The sequence below is a fragment of the Rattus norvegicus genome, chromosome 6 (assembly GCF_036323735.1).
Source record: "Rattus norvegicus strain BN/NHsdMcwi chromosome 6, GRCr8, whole genome shotgun sequence".
In the NCBI taxonomy this organism is placed as follows: domain Eukaryota; kingdom Metazoa; phylum Chordata; class Mammalia; order Rodentia; family Muridae; genus Rattus; species Rattus norvegicus.
This window is the reverse complement of record NC_086024.1, coordinates 45,632,218-45,646,935: the sequence shown is the minus strand read 5'-3', so window position 1 is coordinate 45,646,935 and position 14,718 is coordinate 45,632,218.

The following is a 14,718-nucleotide window of genomic DNA, read 5'->3' as shown; positions in this document are numbered from 1 at the left end:
CTATGGGGGCAGTGAATGTCATCTCCTCAGTTATGAGAAGCCATTCTCTATGAGCACAGACTATTCTGAAATGGAATGATGGCTAAGGCTTATTCCATGACTCCATCTAGTTATTTTTAATAGTTTGTTTTTGTTCGTCTGTTTTCATTTTTTAACTAGCATTTATTTATGGGTTTTATAGAGACTGGATTCATTTTTCAGCTATTCAAGTGTACACAATTTAGCTCCCATTGGCAGAATCTAGACCAGTGAGCAGGAGAATCTATGAGTGGTAATCTGCCTGCCAGGGATCATGACCGCCTAGCACCTGGTAGAAAACGCTCAATGTGGGAGCCATCCATAGTGTTGAGGGCAGCCACAGCAGAGCCACTCTCATTGGAAGTCCAGTTGCCATGCTCCAGGCTCCCTTCCTGTCACAGCATCTCCACCAGACCTCGTGCCCTCAGCTTCTGTTCTCCTCCTGACAGAGCAGGCAAGCAGGCAGGAAAGGTACCTAACTAATAACAATAGAGACAAGTAATGATGTGTGGGAGGAGTTTGAGTGGGAGGAGTTTGAGTGGGAGGAGTCTGGGCAAAAGGTCTTACTTAACCTCTTCATGGCATCACTTCTTGCAGGTGCTTCTGTGCAGAGTTGGGATTTGATGAGCAGTGCAGCTGAGGTGGGTGATTCCTACAGTGCACTTGACTGCTATGGCTTCAGGGGTTCTGTCCCCACACGAGCACAGACAGGACTGCTACATAACACATTTTAGAATGAAGGATTGATGCTCCAAAGGTGGAATTTCTGAAGGCAGTAGGGAGAGAAAGGGCTAGTAAAACTCAGCAAAGACACCCGTCTTGGGCTGTTTTGTCAGTTGCGTGGGACCAGCCCTCTATATAGATTCCCAGCTGGCCTCATTCTGCCTGAAAGTCAATTTAGATCAAATTAGAATATTGGAAAAGATGCAGCTCATGCATTGTCTGCCTCTTCTTGAGAGAGAGAGTGAACAGGGATCATTGAGGAGGGACTAAACGTGAGGAGCCCATTTCCTTGCAAGGTCTCAGTTGTCACCCTGTACTGTCAGGGCATCTGTCATGTGCAGTTCTCATCATCAAATGGTGTGTGAGTTGGCTTTCCAATGCTATGACAAAATACTTGAGGAAGTCAACTGAGAAGGAAGGTTTCTTTTGATTCACATTTCCCATCATGGTAGCTTGAACCCATGGCTTTGGGTCTGTGCTGATATGGAAAATCAAGGGTGGGTGGGAGAAGGAAGCTATTCCTCTACGGGTGGCTAAGAACCAATGAGGAGAAGCAGCTGCCTGTGTGTCAAGATACAGTCTCAATGACCAACTCCCTTCCACTAAGCCCCTATTCCCAATGCTACTGCTTCATAATAGCACCCATAACCCAGAGACCAGCCCTTCAACACATGAGGTGCCAGCCTCAAAAGATAGCAAGTGCACTCTATTTTGTGGTTGAAGAAACTGAGGCCCAGGGGTAATGAGGTCTCACCTGAGGTCATGTGACTAATCCACAGCCAAACTAGGTTACAGTCCCATGCTTCACGGCCTCAGGTCTGGTCTTTCCTCAGGGCTGTGCTATGCTCAGCATTAGGTAACGTGCAACAAGTTTAACGATGTGTTCAAAGTAACCAGGGGAAACCAAGCTGCCACTTCTTCATCTCAGTAATCACTAGGTATATTTTTTTTCACAAGGAAATAAAATGCACCCTCTTCAAACATTCTCTGAGTCTAAGAATAACCAGGGCTGTCAACCCTCTGGCAATGTTCCTTTCCCCTTTCCCATGGTTGCTTCCGCTCATCTTTCATTTTATATCTAGACTTTGGGGTACAAATGGTACATTGTCATCAGCCCCTAGGGGTACTTTATCAAGGGAAGAGTGGCTGGCTGTCCTATTATAGAGGCAAAGGGAAGTCATGTTTGCGATAGCCAGTCCCCAGGGGAGGGTATGGTCCTCTGTGGTGCCTGGTACAGTTGGAAATTGGTCTTGAGGACCCTTCCATTCTGGGGACATTAAGGGTACTCCTCTAAGGCTGTGCCTAGCTTGCCAGTGGCTTTGAGCTTCTTCCTCAAACCTGGTTGTCATCTTGCTATGAATCCCCAAGTCACAGTAATGTCCACCCTGCTGTGCCACAGGGCATGTCTCCCCCTGCTACCTCCACTTGGCTGTATATCAGATAATCTCTGTTGCCTACTGCTCCCCAGTGAACCCGTCTAGAATTAGACCGGTTCCCTGCTTCTTAGTCTGTCTTTCTACAATGCAAAGACTCTGTGGAGGCCCCCGGTTACAGCAGATGAAGCCGAACTGCAGTGGCACCAGGAAAGGTCACTTTACTGTGAGTCTCACTCAGGTGTCTTTGCCCACTCCTGCCACTGTAACAAAATACTTAGACCTGTATCTAAGCAGATAGGATATGAACCTTATCTATAAGCAGTAGACACCCAAGTGGACTTGTCACATCTTGGGAAACTCAAGATCTACAACCTTGTAGTCAGTGTCTACAGTGAGTTTTCTCTGCTTCTGGTCAAAGTCCAGGTTACTACACCCTCAACATGGAGGAAAGGTAGATGGAGGGTTAGGGAAGGGTTAGGGAACTCCTTTCTGTGACTTCATAAGAACATGAGGCCCACAGGGTAAAGATAATGATGGCAGCTTAGTCACCTCCCAGTGGCCTTATCTGTCAGCACTGTCACATTGATGACTGTTCCAATATATGAAAATCAGAGGATCTCAGCAACCCCAAGAGACTCACGTGTCTCAAGGAGATTCATCCTCTCTCTTGTCTCGGTGTGTGCCTGCCTCTCTCCCCACCATCAGAAATGTCCAGTTCATTTTCTCCTAACTGCACACTTTTCCTCACAGACAAGCATGGCAACCAACACCCCCACATTCTGGTTGGTTCCTCTCAAGCCTATTAAGATATGACTTTTTCTAGGGAAGCATCTGGAACACATGGGCACTGGAAAAAATTTCCTGAACAAAACACCAATGGCTTATGCTCTAAGATCAAGAATCGACAAATGGGATCTCATAAAACTGCAAAGCTTCTGTAAGGCAAAGGACACGGTGGTTAGGACAAAACGGCAACCAACAGATTGGGAAAAGATCTTTACCAATCCTACAACAGATAGAGGCCTTATATCCAAAATATACAAAGAACTCAAGAAGTTAGACCGCAGGGAAACAAATAACCCTATTAAAAAATGGGGTTCAGAGCTAAACAAAGAATTCACAGCTGAGGAATGCCGAATGGCTGAGAAACACCTAAAGAAATGTTCAACATCTTTAGTCATAAGGGAAATGCAAATCAAAACAACCCTGAGATTTCACCTCACACCAGTGAGAATGGCTAAGATCAAAGACTCAGGTGACAGCAGATGCTGGCGAGGATGTGGAGAAAGAGGAACACTCCTCCATTGTTGGTGGGATTGCAGACTGGTAAAACCATTCTGGAAATCAGTCTGGAGGTTCCTCAGAAAATTGGACATTGAACTGCCTGAGGATCCAGCTATACCTCTCTTGGGCATATACCCAAAAGATGCCTCAACATATAAAAGAGACACGTGCTCCACTATGTTCATCGCAGCCTTATTTATAATAGCCAGAAAATGGAAAGAACCCAGATGCCCTTCAACAGAGGAATGGATACAGAAAATGTGGTACATCTACACAATGGAATATTACTCAGCTATCAAAAACAACGAGTTTATGAAATTCGTAGGCAAATGGTTGGAACTGGAAAATATCATCCTGAGTGAGCTAACCCAATCACAGAAAGACATACATGGTATGCACTCATTGATAAGTGGCTTTTAGCCCAAATGCTTGAATTACCATAGATCCCTAGAACAAACGAAACTCAAGACGGATGATCAAAATGTGAATGCTTCACTCCTTCTTTAAATGAGGAAAAAGAATACCCTTGGCAGGGAAGGGAGAGGCAAAGATTAAAACAGAGACTGAAGGAACACCCATTCAGAGCCTGCCCCACATGTGGCCCATACATATACAGCCACCCAATTAGACAAGATGGATGAAGCAAAGAAGTGCAGACCGACAGGAGCCGGATGTAGATCGCTCCTGAGAGACACAGCCAGAATACAGCAAATACAGAGGCGAATGCCAGCAGCAAACCACTGAACTGAGAATAAGTCCCCCGTTGAAGGAATCAGAGAAAGAACTGGAAGAGCTTGAAGGGGCTCGAGACCCCAAAAGTACAACAATGTCAAGCAACCAGAGCTTCCAGGGACTAAGCCACTACCTAAAGACTATACATGGACTGACCCTGGACTCTGACCCCATAGGTAGCAATGAATATCCTAGTAAGAGCACCAGTGGAAGGGGAAGCCCTGGGTCCTGCTAAGTCTGAACCCCCAGTGAACTAGACTATGGGGGGAGGGCGGCAATGGGGGGAGGGTTGGGAGGGGAACACCCATAAGGAAGGGGAGGGGGAGGGGGATGTTTGCCCGGAAACCGGGAAAGGGAATAACACTTGAAATGTATATAAGAAATACTCAAGTTAATAAAAAAAAAAAAAGATATGACTTTTTATTTTTTGTTGCTATTTGGTCAATGTTTTGTCGTTTTGATGAATACAACATTGACCCAGATAGAAATATACAGTGCCATGAGTTAAAGATTTGATCTAACTCTTTCACTAGATAGTTAAGAACCAGGAAGAAGGAAAAAACAGTTCAAAGAGAGGCCCGGATGTCAGACATCGCTGTTTGCAATCAGAAGATAGAAACGAGGCTGATTACAGATGCAAATCTGACTTCTCCCCATGGGGGGATCACGTGTAATTTGGGCGCTTTTTTATTTCTGTGAAAAAAAGAGAGCTACGTCATTATTATCATGTCTCTATGGATAACTTTAATCTTTAAAATGTGGGATAATCGTAAGAGATAATGAAAGAGAGACATCTGTATAATCAAATAACCCCAGGGAATCTGAGCCATCTAAAGCTAACTACCTACTTTGAATATATGTTGTGTGTGCTTGTATGGTGTGTTAACATATATTATACATGCACCTTTATATATGTGCATGTGTATACATGTATATTTACACATCATATTGCATATTACACATATATGTTTGCATGTGTAATGCGCGTGCATATATATGTATATGTTGACACTTTTATTACATGATCATTTCAAAGTCTGACATTTTTCTTGGCATGTCCCATGCTCTAGGACCAACCAACTAAGTATGGCCAGAGGTTCACTGTTGGTTCTGTTAGTGGCCCAGCTTGGGGAGGTGCTCACCTTCTACCCCATCATTCTGCCAGGAGACAGAGGCATACACCACTGCTGTAGTTACAGGGAGCACCTAGAAGACAGAGCCTTTTCTTTCCAGAGTGGAAATTGCTGTCACTGGGGTGCCACTGTATTCTTTCTCCCTGTCGTCTACTAGAGAGCTCACATTGATGGTCGTACTCACACGTCGTCTTTGAATTTTCCATTTCCTACACTTCTAGCTTTGAAAGAACTTGCTTTGAACAGCTCGATTTGACCCTGAGTTTTGGCTCCTTTCTTCCGGATGTTTTCTGTTTCTTGGCAGTTTCTAACATCCTCCCTCCCGGTGGTAAGATATCATCTGTTAGTTTAACGAAGCTTTACAGACAGGAATCTGCATCTGCTATTCCCATTGTTGCTGCATCGCTCCTGCAGGCCTCAAGAATGGCTAACACATTGTTGGGTGTAACTGTTACCTCCACCCCCAAGAACCACGTGTCCCGTTATTCCTAATAACACTTGGACAATGTCAGTTTGAGTCTCTAAGGCCAAGCATTCTTTATTTCTCTACACGGGTAATTAGTTCCTGGTCCTGGAGGCAGATGGGGACCCCCACAGTCCTGCCTCATCCAGAGGTGGAAGGGAACAGCATGGGTTCAGGAAATGTAAGAACACTAAGGAGACCAATTCTATACAACAGGGGTGACTGTTATGGGCACTGAGGTCAGAAACCACAAGTTGCTGGATATATTGCCTATATCTGGGGCACCAGTGAAGCTTAGGGAAGAAAAGCTACAGAGCATCTGGTAGGAGGGGTGCTACTCCCTCTCATATCTGTGCACTGAGCCAGCTAACCACACTGCCCTTGGGAACCACCCTTGCCTGGGCTGGGCTCTCTAGCTCTTGGTTACGATGTTTTCAGTGGTGTAGAAGGAATGAGGGGGCTGAGCCAATGCTGGCACTGGACTTCGCTGAAAATGCCCACAACCCTGATCCCAGAGCACTTCTGCTGACCACTGTCTGTTGGACCTTTACTGCCAGCTGGAGCCAGAGGCACAGCATGAAAGCAGGGTCAGTGACACAGCTCAGATCTGTCCCCCATATCATTAGCTTTCCATTTCTACCTTAAGACTTCTGAGTACCTTTTGTGAAGCCTCAGTTATGTAGTTCCTTTAAAGCATTGCTAACTCAGTCCATCAGTTTTAGATTTTTTTCACTTCTACATATGTACATGCTATATATCTGTGTGAGGGTATGTGCACATGAGCACAGGTGATTATGAAAGCCAGAAGAGGGCACTGCATCCTCTGGAGCTGCAGTTACAGGTGGCTGTGAGCTGCCCAACATGGCTGGGTCGTCAGCAGCAGCAGCAGCCAGCGCTCTTAACTGCTGAATCATCTCTGCGGTGTCTAACTCAGGTGTCCTTAACAAGAATTATATTATCCCCAAGAGGTCAAAGATTGGTTCTGGGGCGCAACACTTTACTGTATGAGTAAAGCCCAGATATACAGTACACCAACATATATGCAGTAGATCTATGGGGTCCCTATAGGAACTAAAGGTCTATATCATTTCAGGGGAATACCACATAAGGAGCTGCTCTTAGTGGGTTGTTAAGACTGCCTGTCCTCACCTCTTAGTGTGTGCGTGTGTGTGTGTGTGTATGTGTGTGTGTGGGTGTGTTTAATGTGAGTTTAGAAATAAACTGGGTGTGATGAGCTCAAAAGAGAGGAGGGATTCTCCAAAGATAAGGAACTTGGTCAGAAATAAGGATTGTAACGTAGAGATTCCTGCCATGGAGGTCCAAGGTTGCACATCAAGGAGAGAGACAGGAGCCACAGTAGGCAGTGACCTACTGTGACAGAAGGACTTCTGTTCTGTCAATGCACATGAATGTCCCTCTGGTACGTATGGTGAGAGGACAAGTGGTGTGTCCTACCAAGCACTTCAGAATAAATAAATAAATAGCACACGTCATTTAGAAGTAGAACGTGCTATTCCAAAGCCGTTACAACTTTGAACTAGAAAGATGTAGATGATTTTCTAGCCATTATTTTTTTTCTCCAAAGATAAAGGACTTCCTAAGTATATCCACAGGGCACTTCAGGGAGGTGGACACTGTTGAGAGTCCATCCAGTGCTTCAGGCACTGCACCCTGTCCTCCCTCAGCCTGACCTTCACCATGGGTAGTCTGCTTTGAAGTGAGCCTGAGTCTCACCTTACCTGACAATTTCCATCCATCTCAAAGACTTTTCTTTTCCTCCCAGTTTTTTTTATATATTTTTGTTTTGTTTTGTTTTTTGATTTGGAATGTCATATGGCTGCCAAGATCCCAATGACTCGTCAGAAATGTTTTTAAAGGGGAAGGCACATTTTCAAAGGGAGAGAAAGAAACTTCTCAAATGGAACCGAATCGAAAGCAAAAATGAAGGCAGCTGCTTTGCACCAGAAAAGGCGGGAAACGATCCACCCCTGGAGACTTTTGTCAGAGGGACAGAAATGGAAGGTGAGCAGAGGAAGGAAGTCGGGAATAATGACACCCGCCTTCCTCACACTCACAGGACCGATCCTTCAAAAGACCGTGTGCGTCAACAGCTTAATTCTTGCAACAACTTTGCAGCCTACTGGTTGTTGCTCTTGTGTTTAGTCTCCATTGTAAACGAGTGACGGACGGAGCATCTGTGTCTGCTGGAATTGAAGAGCCAAGCAGAAACATGGGCTGCATCTCGCTTGGTAGGATCCGGGACCTCTCGATTCCCCTTATCCACCGGCAGGGGAGTGGGCTCTGCCTCCTCTCCCAACCCTGGTCTGGGTCAGTGCACCTCCCAGCATCACTGATGAATTCTCTTTATCACCCTCTACCTCAGACATGGGAAAGATTCCTTCCCAAGAGGGCCAGGGAGCTGGTGTATTTTAACTCTCAGTAAAAGTTCTCACTGTGCCTCAGCTTGATGGGACTTCAGTCACCGGATGTCAGAGCCAAAAGCAATCTCCACAGTGACCCATTGTGCTTTTTTTTTTTTTGTCTTATCAAGAAAAAAAAATATGAATGTGAAGGTTCTCTGCTTGCCCTGGGCCATTCACCCTATCCAGCCCTGCAGAACCTCTTCAGAACCTAAAGAAGCCTCAGGTAGCCCCTTGTCTCAATGCGAGCTCATGGCAACGATGACTACCCATTCACATCATCCCTGAGGGCTGTGAAAGAGACCTGAATGTTGTCAGAATCAAAGTGGAGTTCCTGGTGTCAACCCTCACAAAAGGGCAAGTAAAGTCAGGAGGCTCTAAGGAGAGGGTTTCTGTGCACTACCTCCTGCTAGGAATGGCTACAGAAGAATCTGCCAGTTACCAAGTTAACCTCACACAAATATTTCTGCACGGACATCTGCCCCCAGGTGTCGGCTCAGCCTCAAAGGAAGGGTACTCTGTCTCATCATACTATGGCCAAGGATTATCAATGCAAATATAAGTACAGTCCTCCTCATTTTGTCTTAATTCAGACTGGGGGGTGGGGGTGGGGTGGGAGGTGACATCGCAGTAAGCAAAATAAGACAGACTCGGAAGCCAACATCACGTGTTCACTCTCCTAGTCTAAAGATTAATGTTGACTGCACATGCAACAGGATCTAGAACCACCTGGGAGGCGAGCCTCTGGACATGTCTGAGGGATTGTCTAGATTAATTAAAATGAGAAGACCCAGCCTCAACTTGGGCAGCACCGTCCCACGGGCCGGAGGTCTTAGACTAGATAAAAAGGAGGGGGTGAGCTGAGCACCGGTATTCGTCTCCCTCTGCTTCCTGACTGTGGATGTAGTGTGGCCAGCTGTCTCATGTTCCCGCCACAGAGTCAAAATAAACCCCTCCCTTCCCTAGGTAGCTTTTGCCACAGCAACATGAAAAGTACACACACAAAGAAATGAGCAGAGGTCTATTTGCTATTTCGAAAGAGGAGGGAGACAGGTGGGAGAGGGTAATGGGATAAATATGGCCAAAGTATATGATATTCTTGAATAAATCCGCCATTATCACACCCACTGTTTGCACAGTTATCTGCACACTAATTAGACACCTTCCCTCACTACAGCTGGTGCACTACGCTATCCCCCAGCCAATGCTGGTGGCCTCTGTAGCATCTCTGGCAGATTTAGCCTAGATTGACACAGGTCAGTAGCTCAGCCTTGGGCAAGGAAGTCCTTCCGTGAGTCATCCAAGAGTCTTATGGAGCAGTAAACTGAGCATTCTCATCTCATCTCAGGTACAAACAGCCACAGAGGCACTAGAGCTCTGAATTCTGCCCCACGGCCGCTTCACGTGTCCGGGGTGACAGGCCCTCAGTGTGTACTTACTGGGTCAGGCCGATGAAGAAAGGGGACAGATACAGTAGGATCCCTGCTCCTCCATGGGGCGAGTGGAGCTGTCACAGCACAGAGATTCTAGCAGCAGGGAGAAGGGGGCTTCAACCAGGAACAAGCAGGTTATGAACTCGGAAAGAACGTAGTTGAGAGATGGCCATGGAGTCCATGCCAGGGAGAGAAGGGAGAGGAGAAGGGGGATGAGAGGTCAGACAGGTCTGAAAGATAGTTCATGAATCTAAGAGATGAAAAGCGCCCACATGGAAGGATCTGGAAAGTTAGAGGCTGCGGCCAAACAGCGGGTCCTGGCTTTAGGGTCCCCAGATACCAAGAAGTCCCTTGCATTGCCTGGCCTTCATAACAGGGACTCCTGTTTGACCCCTAAGCTGCCAGGGAGCCTGGAACTTAGGGCAGCAGTGAGTGCCTGGCCCAGGGCAGCATATGAATGGATCATCTCTGCAGTCTAGACTACCTGAGGAGGCTCCCCTCAGAGTTAGTTGCCTGCCTTGATATTTCCTTACTCCCAGCCCTTGGATTACTTGAGGGGTGTGCACTCCTTTTATGGGCAACACAATTACTGTGCAAACAGACTCCTCTTCTCTTGCCTGTTACCTTGAAGTTATCACTTCCACTTAAATAGAATCCGATCTAAAAATAGACACGCTGAAGTGGGTCCCCACCTGTCTCAGATTGCTTCCTGACACCTGCGGTCCTGCCCTTTTCAAAGCAAAATAGAGCCGTGCTCAGACACACAGGCAACCGCCAGCAAACACAGCCCCATCTAAGCTGATGGGCAGGTATCGAAGCACGCAGCTCTCCTATCTCCTGCTCCCATCTGTCTCTCTTCATGGTGCAGAAATTGAGGGACCGGGGAGGAGTAGTGGAGATGTGTAGGGATGATCTTGGCTGTTGCTCTGCACAGGGAAGGATCTGAAAAGTGGTCGTCCCTGCAAGATAAAGATGTGGGCCGGATGTGGCTGGCTTTTTAAATGTCAAAGTATTTTGTTGAATAGCAGTGAGCTGGAAGGGAAAGGTCAGAGCTGACAGGCTAAACTCATGCTCGGAAAAGCAGCTTTTGTGACTACCACCTCCCCTCCGGAAAGAACATTGCTAACATCACCACCCCAACCCCTGCTTCCAGTGCAGCAATTAATGGTGTGTAAGCAGAAGGAGAGGAAGAAGAGGAAGAAGAGGAAGAAGAGGAAGAAGAGGAAGAAGAAGAGGAGGGGAGGAGGAGGAGGAGGAAGAGGAGGAGGAGGAGGAGGAGGAGGAGGAAGAAGAAGAAGAAGAAGAAGAAGAAGAAGAAGAAGAAGAAGAAGAAGAAGAAGAAGAAGAAGAAGAAGAAAAACCTAAACCAGATTTTAAAATTGCTCTATAAAATGTAGTAGCTCGGGATGAATAGAAGCCATGGCTTAATTAAATAAAGTCTTCATTTAAGCAAGTAATCAAAGAGAATATTGATTCTGTCAGGCCCCCAGCTCTTTTTCTCCAAGTTGAAATCACACATTCCTGATACAGACTCACAGATAACCCAGCACTAGGGCCAAGTTGGGGGAGACCCAGATGCGTCTGATCAGGACCAGACCAGCCACTACTGGCAGGGACCGCTTGCTTCTTTGCATACGGATCAAGTTGCTGCCCTGGGCCCGATGTAGCACTTAACAATTATGTGGGTGCTTAGACTGAAATAAGAGAGGTGATACCTTCTAGAATGCTCTGTAGACTAGAGAGACAGAGACTTAGATAATCCCATCACAAGGAGATCTGGGCTCTGACGGGTGCTTGGAGACTTTGACTCCTGAGGATGGGCTCTGACATGCCTTGTCTGGCTGGTGCTCCCAGTGGGAAGGCAGATCCAGTTGCCTTGTGCACAGGTGGCTGCTCTGGCAGTCAGTGATAGCGGATGAAGCTGATCTCCTCCACACACCCCGCTGCCCGCAAACCTTGGGTCACACCACCCCGAGAGGCTGGTGAGTTGGGTCAGTCGGGAAAGGGTTGGTGATGCAAGCACAGGGCTCTGAGTCTGGGTGCCAGACAGCCTGTGTGGAAAGCCAGGTGTGCTGGCACACACTGTAATCCCAATGCTGGGGGCAGTGGGCAGGAGTTGGGTAGTAATCGGAGGTGAGAGGAGGTGATGGCAGGGCTGGCTAGCCAGCAGCCTAGCTTAATTGGTGTCTGCCTCCCAAAACAAGGCAGACAGCTCCTGAAGAATGACACCCAAGGTCGATGTCCCTCTTACACACACACACACACACACACACACACACACACACACACACACACACACACACCCAAATAAGCCACCATCCTGAGGTTGTGGGTTGTGACCTATTAGTTGTCATCTTTAAAGTCTTTCCAGAGATTCCAAACATTCCATTCCTCTGACCAACTCAATAACCTGTCTCTACAACCTCTTCCCCACTCCTCCCTGGGTTCCACCTGATACCATCTGTCAATCGAGAGGCCACATCTGCTGCAGATCTGCCCCCCCCCCCCCCCAGTTTTCTGTGATGGTGGCTCCAAGCAGTTATTCTGACAGCTAGAATCATCTGGTGGAAGGAAGCATCTAAGGTTAGTATTAAACGGGAGCACACGGAGCCTATCTGATCAACTGCCTTAAGTCCCTGTACAGACAAGACACCGAGAACAAGTCCACAGGGCAGACATCTCTGTTACACAGTCTACAGCACAGCTTCCTAGAACTCTGGTGACCAGGCTCCAGGCTGCAGGAACTGAGGGCACAGAATGATGCTTCCTGTAACAGAGTGCCCTCCAGGGCCCTCCAGCCTCTGCCCTACGTTGTTCCAGGTCCCACCTACACCAGTCCCATTTTATACATGAAAAACTTGGAGCTCAAAGAGGTAATTCGGAGAAACAACTCAGAGTGAAGTTGATGTAACAGACAGATGCAAACGCCAAGACCTGAATCTAGCTGTGACATCCACATGTGGATGCTGAGCTGGTGTGTGTCTCTCAGTTAGCAGAGCGCTCGCTTCACAATCATGAGGACCTGGGTTCAGATCTCCACCTGGATATAGCAGCACACACCTGCAATCCCAGTACTGAGGAGGCAGAGATGGGGAGCCACAGTCAACCTGTGACATCCATGTGTGTGCACAGGAACGGAGAGAGAGAGAGGGAGGAGAGAGAAGAGAGACAGAAGAGAGAGAGAGGAGAGAGAGGGGAGAGAGAGGGGAGAGAGAGGGGAGAGAGAGAAGGGAGAGAGAGGGAGGAGGGGGGAGGAGAGAGGGGGAGGAGAGAGGGGGAGGAGAGAGAGGGAGGGGGGAGACACACACACATGCATTAAGTATACAAATGGGTTCTGTGACATTTGGCTAAGGCTAGCAGCTACAGTTCAGAGATAATGGACCCTGATGATCATCAGGGCAGAGTTGATTACCAGGCTCTCGGGCTCCCAAAGCACCTCCTGGTACTACCCCCAGCCCCTGTCAGGTCCCTGGATGAAGATACAAGCCTGTGCACAGACAGCAGCACAGTCTGGGTACCAGAGTCAGAACCTCAGTCATTCACCCAGAGAATGCCGTGGGTGGGGTTCCTGCTAGCTAGCCTCCTGTGGTTGGGACCAATTCACCAACTAGAGTCTGGACCTACACACAGTCTCTGGCCTTGAGAGACCTCTCCCTGAGGATGGAGCTCAGTATCTCAGGAACCTCAGACTAGCTCCCTCCCTGCCTCCTTAAATAGGAAAGCACTAGGCTTCCTTCTGGAGACTTCTCCCCTGACCTGCCTTTCCCATCAATGGCAAACATGCTTTCTCTTTGTGTCACAAGTCAGCACCAAATTATATGGACAACAAACTAAATGTCTCGTGTGCTCACCTAGGTGCAGGCCGGTGAGGGGTGGCAATATATGGCTCCCTGCATGGTGATTTCATTGTATTTTTGCATGAGGTTTCTCTGCCTCTACCTTTTACATGAGATTTCTCTGCAGTGTGATGGCTAATCTTGTCAACTTGACCAAATCTGGAATCAACTAAAACCCAAGCAGATGGTCACACCCATGAGATGTTTTTCTTGGCCAGATCATTTGAGGTGAGAAGGCTCACCCTAAATCTAAGCCAAACCTTATGGTGGCTGCACACATAGAAGGACACAGAAGAAGGAAGTTTTGCTTTTTTTCCTGCTTGCTCTCGCTCTTGATAGTAAGTTAATCTATACTGTTGCTGAGGCATTCCCTCACTAGGGTTAAACCTACTTCTTCTAGATTCCAAGGTAGACTGAAGACCAGCCTCAGGCATCAGATTCTGGGATTTTTCTATTGGGAGGTAGCCATCATTGGACAAGCTGAACCACGGCCTTCAAGCCACTCTAGTAAATCACATACATACATACATACATACATACATACATACAAACAAACACACACATACACATAACACATATACACATACATACACATAACACATATACACACATAGATACACACACATAACATACATACATATATATACAAACACACACATACACATAACACATATATACATACATACTCATACATATATACACATACATATATACAAACACACACATAATACACATACATATATACAAACACACACATACACATAATACACATACATATATACAAACACACACATACACATAACACACGCACATACATATATACACACATACACACATACATACACACTCATACATATAACATACATACATATATACAAACACACATACACATAATACACATACACACATATATATATACAAACACACATACATACATATATTTGTTCTATCAGTTCTCATTCTCTATAGCAGTGGTTCTCAGTCCTTCCTAATGCTTTAATACAGTTCCTCATGTTGAGGTGACTCCCAACCATAAAATTATTTTTGTTGCTACTTCATAATTATAATTTTCTACTGTTATTAATTGTGATACAAACATCTGTGTTTTCCAAAGGTCTTGGGCAGTCCCTGTGATAAGGATGTTCAACCCCTAAATGGGTCACGACCCATAGGTTGAGAACCCCCCATTAATACGGACAATAATAAGTCATGGTTAGGGATCTCATCTTCACAGTCACTAGAATGAAAATTAGCCACAAACAGCACAGGACTTTCCACTAAGTCCCAAAGGGACCGAGAG